The sequence below is a fragment of the Schistocerca gregaria genome, chromosome 3 (genome assembly GCF_023897955.1).
Source record: "Schistocerca gregaria isolate iqSchGreg1 chromosome 3, iqSchGreg1.2, whole genome shotgun sequence".
Taxonomy (NCBI): domain Eukaryota; kingdom Metazoa; phylum Arthropoda; class Insecta; order Orthoptera; family Acrididae; genus Schistocerca; species Schistocerca gregaria.
The window spans coordinates 26,678,283-26,689,812 of NC_064922.1; the positions used below are offsets into that span (position 1 = coordinate 26,678,283).

Consider the following 11,530-nt stretch of genomic DNA (forward strand, 5'->3'; position numbering starts at 1 on the left):
GACCGTGTGGCCTAATGGATAAGGCGTCGGACTTCGGATCCGAAGATTGCAGGTTCGAATCCTGTCACGGTCGTGTTTTTCCAGTTCTGAAAATGAAACATACCGTTATAATGTAGCAATTGAGCAGTACGAAACCGTCAGAATGTTGCTGTTGACCATTTTGTGCTTGGAGATGGTCTTGAGTTTGAAACACACACAACAAGACAGGTGTTAACTAGCGAAATGGTCGGCAGAGTGCCCTCACCGCGAGTTTTGACTGGCACTTGCACATCAAAAAACAACGTCGGAAAGTAACTCGTTCGGCTTTTGAGTCACATCAAGTATGTGTGTTAATTTTGACGCCGCTAGCTCTGCAGATTGTCATGCAATTCCTTTACCTCTCAGAAATGATTATGAAATAAAAGTGAAGTACGTGACGAGTGTGACGTTAGGAAAACATTAGGCAGCATGGAGAGATTCTGTATGGGACCAACCAACCCAAACGAGTACTGTGTGATCTGCTACCCAGGAGGTACCCAACGAGGCAGCACGTCTAGCTCAGTCGGTAGAGAATGAGACTCTTAATCACAGTGTCGTGGGTTCGAGACCTACACTGGGCGGAACGGAATATTTTTCCGCTGCAGATGTAAATTACCGTTTTTCTGATTAACGTGATGTAATGGAAATAGCAACTTTAAAATTTGCCTACGTCTCCATCAGTCGCAAGAAAACTGTATTTGAAGGTGAAGGTGATTTTGTAGACATGTGTGAAAGTTATGTTCTGAAGTGCAAGTGGTTTTGATTGGAGAGAACGTCGGCTACGTGTCAGATTTGTAGCCAAGCAGTAATGGGTCGCCATAGCCGCAAATATTAGTTGAAAATATGAAGTGTTGTCAGCTGAAGTCTGATGATTCAGACGACCGTACGGACGAAGTACGCAAAAGAACCGCTAGGCCGCGCCTCTTTAGCTCAGTGGTAGAGCATTGGTCTAGTAAACCAGGGGTCGTGAGTTCCATCCTCACAGGAGGAAGACGAATTTTGGAAATCAGTTGCGCTTCGTGGCCGTATAGCAAACAGTATCTGTGATGACGAACAATTAACGACAGGCGTTTTATTAAGAATTACTCTAAGATGTGATTAAGGCGAATGGCGCTGATAAAGCATTTGCCAAAGCGGTACGGCATAAGGTGGGACGAGGCAGTCTGAATTACATTTTATAGATGTATTTCTCACAAATCTCAGAGCCTCTCGCGGTCGTCGTCGTCGTCGTCGTCGTCGTCGTCGCCGCCTCCGCTTCTGCAGAAGTAGCAAATTTCCATCGTAGCAAATGCGGCGAGGGACACCCTGCCTTCGATTCCGAATGGACTAAGTGTGTGGTCTTGTTTGCCAGTCTATATTTGGTCGGTCTCGTAAGAGGTTGAATGTAACGAATGGGTGGGAAAGAGTAAGGGGCAGCGGCTGTGTGGAAGGAAAACACAATTCCTCAGGGGGTGTGAGCGTTTCCAGATGAGTCGTATATAAGTTATACTTGGTCGTCAGTGACCGTGTGGCTTAATGGATAAGGCGTCGGACTTCGGATCCGAAGATTGCAGGTTCGAATCCTGTCACGGTCGTGTTTTTCCAATTCTGAAAAAGAAACATACCGTTTTGATGTAGCAATTGAGCAGTACGAAACCGTCTGAATGTTGCTGTTGACCATTTTGTGCTTGGAGATGGTCTTGAGTTTGAAAGACACACAACAAGACCGGTGTTAACTAGCGAAATGGTCGGCAGAGTGCCCTCATCGCGAGTTTTGACTGGCACTTGCACATCTAAAACAACGTCAGAAAGTAACTCGTTCGGCTTTTGAGTCACATCAAGTATGTGTGTTAATCTTGACGCCGCTAGCTCTGCAGATTGTCATGCAATTCCTTTACCTCTCAGAAATGATTATGAAATAAAAGTGAAGTACGTGACGAGTGTGACGTTAGGAAAACATTAGGCAGGATGGAGAGATTCTGTATGGGACCAACCAACCCAAACGAGTACTGTGTGATCTGCTACCCAGCAATTATCCAACGAGGCAGCATGGCTAGTTCAGTCGGTGGAGCATGAGACTCCTAATCACAGGGTCGTGGGTTCGAGCCCTACTCTGGGCGGAACGGAATTTTTTTCCGCTGCAGATGTAAATTACCGTTTTTCTGATTAACGTGATGTAATGGAAATAGCAACTTTAAAATTTGCCTACGTCACCATCAGTCGCAAGAAAACTGTATTTGAAGGTGAAGGTGATTTTGTAGACATGTGAAAGTCATGTTCTGAAGTGAAGGTGGTTTTGTTTGAAGAGAACATCGGCTACGTGTCAGATGTGTAGCCAAGCAGTAATGGGTCGCCATAGCTGCAAATATTAGTTGAAAATATGAAGTGTTGTCAGCTGAAGTCTGATGATTCAGACGACCGTACGGACGAAGTATGCCAAAGTGCCGCTAGGCCGCGCATCTTTAGCTCAGTGGATTGGTCCGGGACGGGATTCCTGTTCGCGACCTGGCTTATCTACCTTCGGCACGAGGACTGGCGATAACTGTTAATGGAATTCGTATTCTCAATGTTTATGCCCCTTCCGGCACCGACAACAGACGGACGCGTGCGAGATATTATTCGGAAGAGATTGTGCCTTTATTTACCGGCAGATTCGATCATTTCATTATAGGTGGTGACTTCAATTGTGTTTTAGCCCAAGAAGACCAGGCTCCACATTACAATACCTCTCGTGAATTGCATGTGCTATGCCGGGATCTGGAGTTAAGCGACACCTGGGACATGATTCATAGGAACTGTGAGGGATATACTTTTTATACCAGTCACTCAGCGAGCAGACTCGATCGAATATATGTTTCGTTTGGCCTACAGGATAAGGTGATCGACGCGGAACGATGGCCTGCGGCATTTACTGATCATCTGGCTTACATTTGTACCATAGCACTCCCTAGGCAAAGTGTGTGGAGAAGCCGCGGGACATGGTAGCTCAATTCGTCACTTTTGGCAGACACCGAATGTCGTCAGAGAGTCGAGGAGGTATGGGCCACATGTCAACGCCGTCTACCAACATATACCTCCGTGCTTCAATGGTGGCTCGAGTGTACTAAGCCGGCAATAAGAAGAGCGCTCATACAGTATGGTCGGGATAAGACGAGATGGCAAAGAGACACTCTTGATTATTATTACACCATGCTTCGTGAGCTGTCCTTCCAGGCGCCGTCTCCAGAACATCAAGCGGAAGTTCATCGTGTCAAGGCACAAATCCTATCGATCACGCGACGACGACTGGGTGGCATCCCAATACGGGCACGATGTCTCGACACCATCACTGGGGAACGTACCTCGATGCACCATGTGTCGCGGGAACATAAACGTTACCGTCGGGCATTGGTAACAGTGCTCCACGGTTTAGATGGCCGTCAACTGACAACACAACAGGACATTGCAAATGAATTTTTAGAGCATTTCCGCCACCTCTATGCCGGTACACCGACGGACCGTCTCGTGGGGGAAGAGATACTGCAACATCTGCAAACGACACTGACAGAGACGGATAAGGCAGCGCTTATGGAGCCACTCACAGAAGACGATATAAAGGTGGCACCCAAAAAAGGAGCGGCCCATAAATCACCAGGGCCAGATGGGATTACGCTAGAGTTTTATCGAGAATTCGAGGACATGATGATGCCACAGTTGGTGTCGATGTACAATGAGGCGATGCGTCCGGACATGCGCCTACCGTCGGATTTTGTAACGGGCTTTCTTCTTCCCATCCCGAAGATGGCGGGGAGTTTAATGTTAATCAATATCGGCCTCTCACTATGCTAAACACCGATTATAAAATCTTTGCAAGACTACTAGCGTCTCGTCTCAAGCTGGCGATATCCAGGACAATATCCCCTGATCAGGCTTGCCTAGGGGTGCGAAGCAACATCTCCTCGGCGTTAAGTGAATACCGTGACGTTATCGCCCTTGCGGAAACGTGTAAAATGCGAGCAGCGATGATATCTGTGGACTTCGATCGTGCGTTCGATAGGATAAACCATGACTTCTTGGCGTCAGTCATGAGCCGAATGGCGATTCCACTTGTTTTCATCTCCATCGTTATGAGGCTACTACGAGGGGCTGCATCGAAGGTGATTGTAAACGGCCGGGAAGCGGGCTCGATTCCCATTAACAGCTCAGTCCGACAAGGGTGCCCACTCTCCATGATGCTGTTTGCGGTAGCACTTGAGCCGCTGATGTGTGTTATGAGGCGCTCACTTACTGGGATAGTGCTTAATGAGAACTCTTTCGTTTGCCGCGCATATGCGGACGACATGATCCTCCTTGTCAGATCAGGACATGAAGTGCGTCACGCTGTTGAACATCTAGACTCTTACGGGACGGCGGCAGGCAGTGTCGTTAACATGACGAAATCCAAAATTATGCACATTGGACGGCGTCTGGAAGACGTATCGAGACCGTTTCAGACGGTGGAATCGCTGAGATGTCTGTGGATTACATTTACCCGTTCACTACGGCGGTCGGCGGCGGCGAGTTCTCGGCGGCTTCTGCAGAATGTACGTCTGACGATACGCAACAACTCACTGACAGCCTTTGACATGATCCAACGTGTGGCATACACCAACGTTCACATAGCGTCACGACTGCCCCATCTAGCGCAGATCCTACCAATACCGAAGGGTATTGCAGATCGCCTCATGGCTGCCTTTGGTTACTATGTTAGTACTGGGATGTTATTTAAGATCAAATATGATACGTTAACGCTACAATTCCGGAACGGTGGCCTCAACCACACAAACGTGAGAAACAAAGCTCTGGCGCTTTACATGCGAGCGATGATACGAAATTGGCAACAAAGAAGGCATACCATAACGTCAGCTCTGATAGAAGTACTTGTTCCGACTTCGTACGAACCCCCTATTGCGTTGGGCAATATTTCGCCTTCTCTTGCACACATTGAATCGTTCCTTGTTGATTACAGTTATGTTCGTGTGAAAGTACCTTCGACGAGAATACCCACGACTCGGGAGATCTATAGATGCTTGATGGATCACCATGGCCGCAATATAATGGAATTCAAATACCCGTCGAGAACGTGGAACCATATTTGGTGTGCAGTGCATACTATATTACTGTCAACAGCAGCGAGTTCGATGTGGTATATTCTTATAAACCGTAAACTTGTGACCAGGAGTCGATTACATATAATTCATATGGTCGATTCTCCTCTTTGCACCAACTGTGGACTGTTAGCAACGGAAGAACATAGTTTAATGTGTGGCGCAGCGAGGAACGCCTGGATGCTGACGCGTCGAATACTGGATTTCCTTCAGAGCACTAACTACACAGAAATCACATAGGATGTACTTTTTCTACCGGACAAGACCATTTTTCCCAAACAAAAGACATATGCGGTCAATTGGATCGCTGGACATGCGACGAAAAATTTGTTTTCGTACGATATTAAGTCCGTGATGGATTATTGGATGTATTTACAAGAACAACACGAGCTCATACGGAGTCATACGAAATACAGGACTTACTTTTCCAATTCTTTAGGAAGTGTTTTTCACAATCATCCCGATAGCTGGGGGGTCCGCCCGTGACTAGGATTGTCATTTACTTTACTGCCGTTACAAAAAAATTAATAAATAAATAAATAAATAGAAAATAAAAAATAAACAAAAGTGGTAGAGCACTGGTGTAGTAAACCAGGGGTCGTGAGTTCCATCCTCACAGGAGTAAGACGAATTTTGGAAATCAGTTGCGCGTCGTGGCCGTATAGCAAACAGTATCTGTGATAACGAACAATTAGCGACAGGCGTTTTATTAAGAATTACTCTCACATGTGATTAAGTCGAATGGCGCAGATAAAGCATTTGCCAAAGCGGTACGGCATAAGGTGGGACGAGGCAGTCTGAATTACATTTTATAGAGGAATTTCTCACAAATCTCAGAGCCTCTCGTCGTCGTCGTCGTCGTCGCCGCCGCCGTTTCTGCAGAAGTAGCAAATGGCCATCGTAGCAAATGCGGCGAGGGACACCCTGCCTTCCATTCCGAATGCACAAAGTGTGTGGTCTTGTTTGCCAGTCTATATTTGGTCGGTCTCGTAAGAGGTTGAATGTAACGAATAGGTGGGATAGAGCAAGGGGCAGCGGCTGTGTGGAACGAAAACACAATTCCTCAGGGGGTGTGAGCGTTTCGAGATGAGTCGTATATAAGTTATACTTGGTCGTCAGTGACCGTGTGGCGTAATAGATAAGGCGTTGGACTTCGAATCCGAAGACTGCAGGTTCGAATCCTGTCACGGTCGTGTTTTTCCAGTTCTGAAAAAGAAACGTACCGTTTTAATGTAGCAATTGAGCAGTACGAAACCGTCTGAATGTTGCTGTTGACCATTTTCTCCTTGGAGATGGTCTTCAGCTTGAAACACACACAACAAGACCGGTGTTAACTAGCGAAATGTTCGGCAGAGTGCTGTCACCGCGAGTTTTGACTGGCACTTGCACATCTAAAACAACGTCGAAAGTAACTCGTTCAGCTTTTGAGTCACATCAAGTATGTGTGTTAATCTTGACGCCGCTAGCTCTGCAGATTGTCATGCAATTCCTTTACCTCTCAGAAATGATTATGGAATAAAAGTGAAGTACGTGACGAGTGTGACGTTAGGAAAACATTAGGCAGCATGGAGAGATTCTGTATGGGACCACCCAACCTAAACGAGTACTGTGTGATCTGTACCCAGCAAATATTCAACGAAGCAGCAACGCTAGCTCAGTCGGTAGAGCATGAGACTCTTTAATCACAGGTTCGTGCTTTCGAGCCCTACTCTGGGCGGAACGGAATTTTTTTCCGTTGCAGATGTAAATTAAAGTTTTGCTGATTAACGTGATGTAATGGAAATAGCAACTTTAAAATTTGCCTACGTCTCCATCAGTCGCAAAAAAACTGTATTTGAAGGTGAAGGAACTCTTGTGTATATGAACGTGTCCGCGCCTTTGTACTCTGGTACCTTCGCCGCTACAAACCAACCAACCATCGTGTCCGTGCACATCAGAGTCGTAAAGAATGGAGAATAGCCAGGCTTGGTCGTGTGTGCAGCCGTAGCTCAGTTGGCAGATCATTTGCTTAGCCTGTGAAAGGTCTCGGCATCAAGACCCTGTGACTCCATGTTTTGTGGTCAGTGCATGGTAAGTGTTGGTCGCGGCGAACCTAAAGGCACGCAAGAATTTGCAAAACCAGCGTCACAGACTGATATGATGTATACTGACATAAGGAGAGCAAGATGTAAGTGTGGGAACCGGCTGTTATGGAGGTGTCATCGAGTGCAGATCTGTCTAAGGTATCACGGCTTATCGTCATTGAAGTCTAGAGAGTGGACAACATGTTCGTCTTACTCAGAGCGGTGTCCGAACTCTATTTTCGACGTTTTGCGTGCCACTTACATTGTGGCCAACTACGATTCGATACAGAATGCAGGAAACCTGACAGACACACTCACTGATACATAGAGAGTTGTCTTTGTCTGCGGAATAATGGGAGTCCAAGGGTCTGTGACGTTGATATGGCTGTATGTAGCACTATTGGTCAACGGGGGGGTGGGCGTAGCTCAGATGGTAGAGCGCTCGCTTAGCGTGCGAGATGTACTGGAATCGATACCCACCGCTCCAGAATTTTCAACACACCTACATGCAAGTGGAATAATTCACAACCAGCAGAGGTGTCTAGGCAGATACAAGCGAACGTTTAGCATTCACAATTGGCAAGCGTGCTTTTATTCGTGCGCAGGAAGCACCCTCCTCCCACACCTACACTTAATTTAGAAACAGTATAAGTGTTCCCATAAGATTCTCAAGCCTACGTCGGAAAGATCTGCCTTTCGCCGAGTTCACGTAAATCCCACTGCACGTTCCCATTCTTTGCGTGCAGTCGGCTGCTACTGGTCTTGCTGGGTGTGACTGCTGATAACAGATGCCGTAGCAATCAATTCATGGAGTGAGTTGTATGTTTTGGGATAGTCTGTCTCTAACAAGCAAACACAGGTGATATAGGTGCGAACACAGGAAGCTTGCGGCCCCTCGCTACCTGCAGACACAGAGCAGCCACACTAGGAGAGCGGCCTAAACCGTAGGCGAAATGTGCTCATTCGCTTAGGCACGACGTCGAACTGTAAATAAGGCTGTCACCAGCGTGAGCGTCGTGTAAAGTCGTAAAAGTCGGCTGCATGTGTGATTGCCAAGTTTGGGGAGCGTTTCGTAGTATGATCAGTGCAAAGGAGACGCGGAAACTCGTTGTGGCCCAGTGTTTTGCAGTTGGACGACAAGAGTGTTAGACAGTAGCAAAAAGCGAGGCACTGAGTTGGCATGAACAATGGAGTGCACAATGGGGCTCGGGGATTGCTTGTTACCTCAGGTGCTGTGTGATTGTCGACAAGGAGTGAAATGTACCTATTTGTGACCGCCCTTTCAATTTCAGACGTTAAAAACAGACGGAATTTGAATTCGTAATACCAGAGCATCGAAACTACTAGGAAGTCTTGTGTATATGAACGTGTCCGCGCCTTTGTACTCTGGTACCCTCGCCGCTACAAACCAATCGTGTCCGTGCACATCAGAGTCGCAAAGAATGGAGAATAGCCAGGCTTGGTCTTGTGCGCAGCCGTAGCTCAGTAGGCAGATCGTCCGCTTAGCGAGTGAAAGGTCCTGGGTTCAAGCCCCGGCGCCTCCATGTCTTGTGGTCAGTGCATGGTAAGTGTTGGTCGCGGCGAAGATAAAGGCACGCAAGAAGTAGCAAAACCAGCGTCAAAGACTGATATGAAGTATACTGACATAAGGAGAACAAGATGTAAGTGTGGGGACCGGCTGTTATCGAGGTGTCATCGAGTGCAGATCTGTCTAAGGTATCACGGCTTAACGTCATTAAAGTCTAGAGAGTGGACAACACGTTCGTCTTACTCAGAGCGGTGTCCGAACTCTATTTTCGACATTATGCGTGCCACTTTCATTGTGGCCAACTACGATTCGATACAGAATGCACGAAACCCGAAAGACACCCTCACTGATACATAGAGAGTAGTGTTTGTCTGCGGAATAATGGGAGTGCAAGGGTCTGTGACGTTGATATGGCTGTGTGTAGCATTATTAGTCAACGGTGGGGTGGGCTTAGCCCAGATGGTACAGCGCTCGCTTAGTGTGCGAAAGGTACTGGGATCGATACCTAGCTCATCCAGAATTTTTAACACTCCTACATGCGCACCTTGCCATGCAAATGGAATAATTCACAACCAGCAAAAGTGTCTAGGCAGATACAAGCGAACGATTAGCATCCACAATTGGCAAGCGTGCTTTTATTCGTGCGCAGGAAGCACCCTCCTCCCACACCACCACTTAATTTAGAAACAGTACAAGTGTTCCCATAAGATTCTCAAGCCTACGTCGGAAAGATCTGCCTTTCGCCGAGTTCACGTAAATCCCACTGCACGTTCCCATTCTTTGCGTGCAGTCGGCTGCTACTGGTCTTGCTGGGTGTGACTGCTGATAACAGATGCCGTAGCAATCAATTCATGGAGGGAGTTGTATGTTTTGGGATAGTCTGTCTCTGACAAGCAAGCACGGGTGATATAGGTGCGAACACAGGAAGCTCGCAGCCCCTCGCTGCCTGCAGACACAGAGCAGCCACACTAGGAGAGCGGCCTAAGCCGTAGGCGAAATGTGCTCATTCGCTTTGGCGCGACGTCGAACTATAAATAATGCTGTCACTAGTGTGAGCGTTGCGTGAGCGTCGTGTAAAGTCGGAAAAGTCGGCTGCATGGGTGACTGCCAAGTTTGGGGTGCGTTTCGTAGTATGATCAGTTCATTGGAGACGCGGAAACTGGTTGTGGCCCAGTGTTTTGCAGTTGGACGACAAGAGTGGTACACAGTAGCAAAGAGCGAGGAACTGAGTTGGCATGAACAATGGAGTGCACAATGGGGCTCGAGATGTGCTTGTTACGTCAGGTGCTGTGTGATTGTCGACAAGGAGTGAAATGGACCAACTTGTGACCGCCCTTTCAATTTAAGACTTTAAAAACAGACGGAATTTGCATTCGTAATACCAGAGCATCGAAACAACTTGGAACCCCTGTGTACATGAAGGTGTCGCCGCCTTTGTACTCTGGTACCTCCGCCGCTACAAACCAACCAACCATCGTGTCCGTGCACATCAGAGTCGCAAAGAATGGAGAATAGCCAGGCTTGCCGTAGCTCTCATTCTGGCTGTAGCTGCCGACGCGTACGAACGTGTCACCGTTGCTGCGTGTAGTCAGTGTTTCGCCAGAGTTTACCTTTCCGTTTCGGTGTTTTTGAGTTTTGTGATTTTTTTCGTGTGTAACTCGTGTTTTTTTCTGCCTCCTGTGTTCTGTTTTTGTGTTTTCTACCGACGAGTATTTGTCGTTTGTGGAGTTTTCGGCAATTACCGGAATCTCCCCTTGATAACTGCATACCATGGCTACAACTGTGAGGAAGAATACGCTGGTTTTTGCCTTCGCTAAGGAAACACGACGTGTTTCTGCCGGCTGCTCTGGAAATTCATGATTGGCTTGATCAGGTACTTGGCATAAATTCTGATATAGTGCATACCACTCAGCTAGATACTGACAACTACTGTGTTTTCGTAAAGTTTTTGGATTCCGTTTCGGTCGATAAAATTAGTGGAAAATTCGGGTATCATGTCGAATTTTTGCATAGAGACGGCACTACAAGTAAAGTGGCTATCAGGAGAGCTGATGCTCTTTATAGATATGTGCGGGTGTTAAATTTACCTGTCGAGATAGATAATGAGAAAATCAAGGTTGCCCTGTCTCAATTAACTTGAGCTAAAGGATATAGTTAACGAACGTTGGTCGAAGCAATTTAAAATTCAGAGCTTCAGTGGTATTCGTTCGGTAGAGATGGAAGTAAAGACGAATATCCCGTCTCATATAACTGTTGACGGGCATAAAGCACACGTGATCTATACTGGTCAAACCCCTACGTGCCATATATGCAATGAATCGGGTCATTTAAGGCAGGACTGTCTGCGTCGTGTCTTTGTACTAAAAACAAATTTAGTCCAACGCCGCAAGATGACCTTGAGCGAAGTTTTGGCAACCGATAACACAGCCAATCAGGGTGAGGGTTTGGATCCTGTACCTAGTACTGGAACTATTGCTGTTGATGGCAGTGATTTTCCACCCCTGGTAACACGCTTCAATTGTGATTCCTCTGCCCGTGAGTTAGACGTACTAACCAAGAAACGACCACTTGAACATACAGATGATCATTCTGATGATGACACCTCCCGACAATCCCCTGCTGTACGTAAACAGAAAGCTGGAGATGAAAATCTGCATGTGCCCCAAGACGGAATGCAAGTAGATTTAATTGCAGTTTCTGATACATCTCGCTCACTGCCAGAAAATGCAACGGCAGCTGCCGACAGCGAGAAAGTAGAAGTCCCCCAAGCAGTGACAACTTGCCCAGCTGTAAACAGCGATAATCAGCTGTTTACC

The 11,530-nt window shown here is 47.0% G+C and overlaps 3 non-coding genes across 3 annotated transcripts; all 3 read left to right on the forward strand.

The window, feature by feature from the left end:
- On the forward strand, nucleotides 1–73 carry Trnar-ucg (transfer RNA arginine (anticodon UCG)). Its single transcript has one exon. It is a non-coding gene; the product is annotated as a tRNA-Arg (tRNA).
- Nucleotides 74–937: 864 nt separating this feature from the next.
- Nucleotides 938–1,009, forward strand: Trnat-agu (transfer RNA threonine (anticodon AGU)). Its single transcript has one exon. It is a non-coding gene; the product is annotated as a tRNA-Thr (tRNA).
- Nucleotides 1,010–1,519: 510 nt separating this feature from the next.
- Nucleotides 1,520–1,592, forward strand: Trnar-ucg (transfer RNA arginine (anticodon UCG)). The gene has a single exon. It is a non-coding gene; the product is annotated as a tRNA-Arg (tRNA).
- Nucleotides 1,593–11,530: the final 9,938 nt, after the last annotated feature.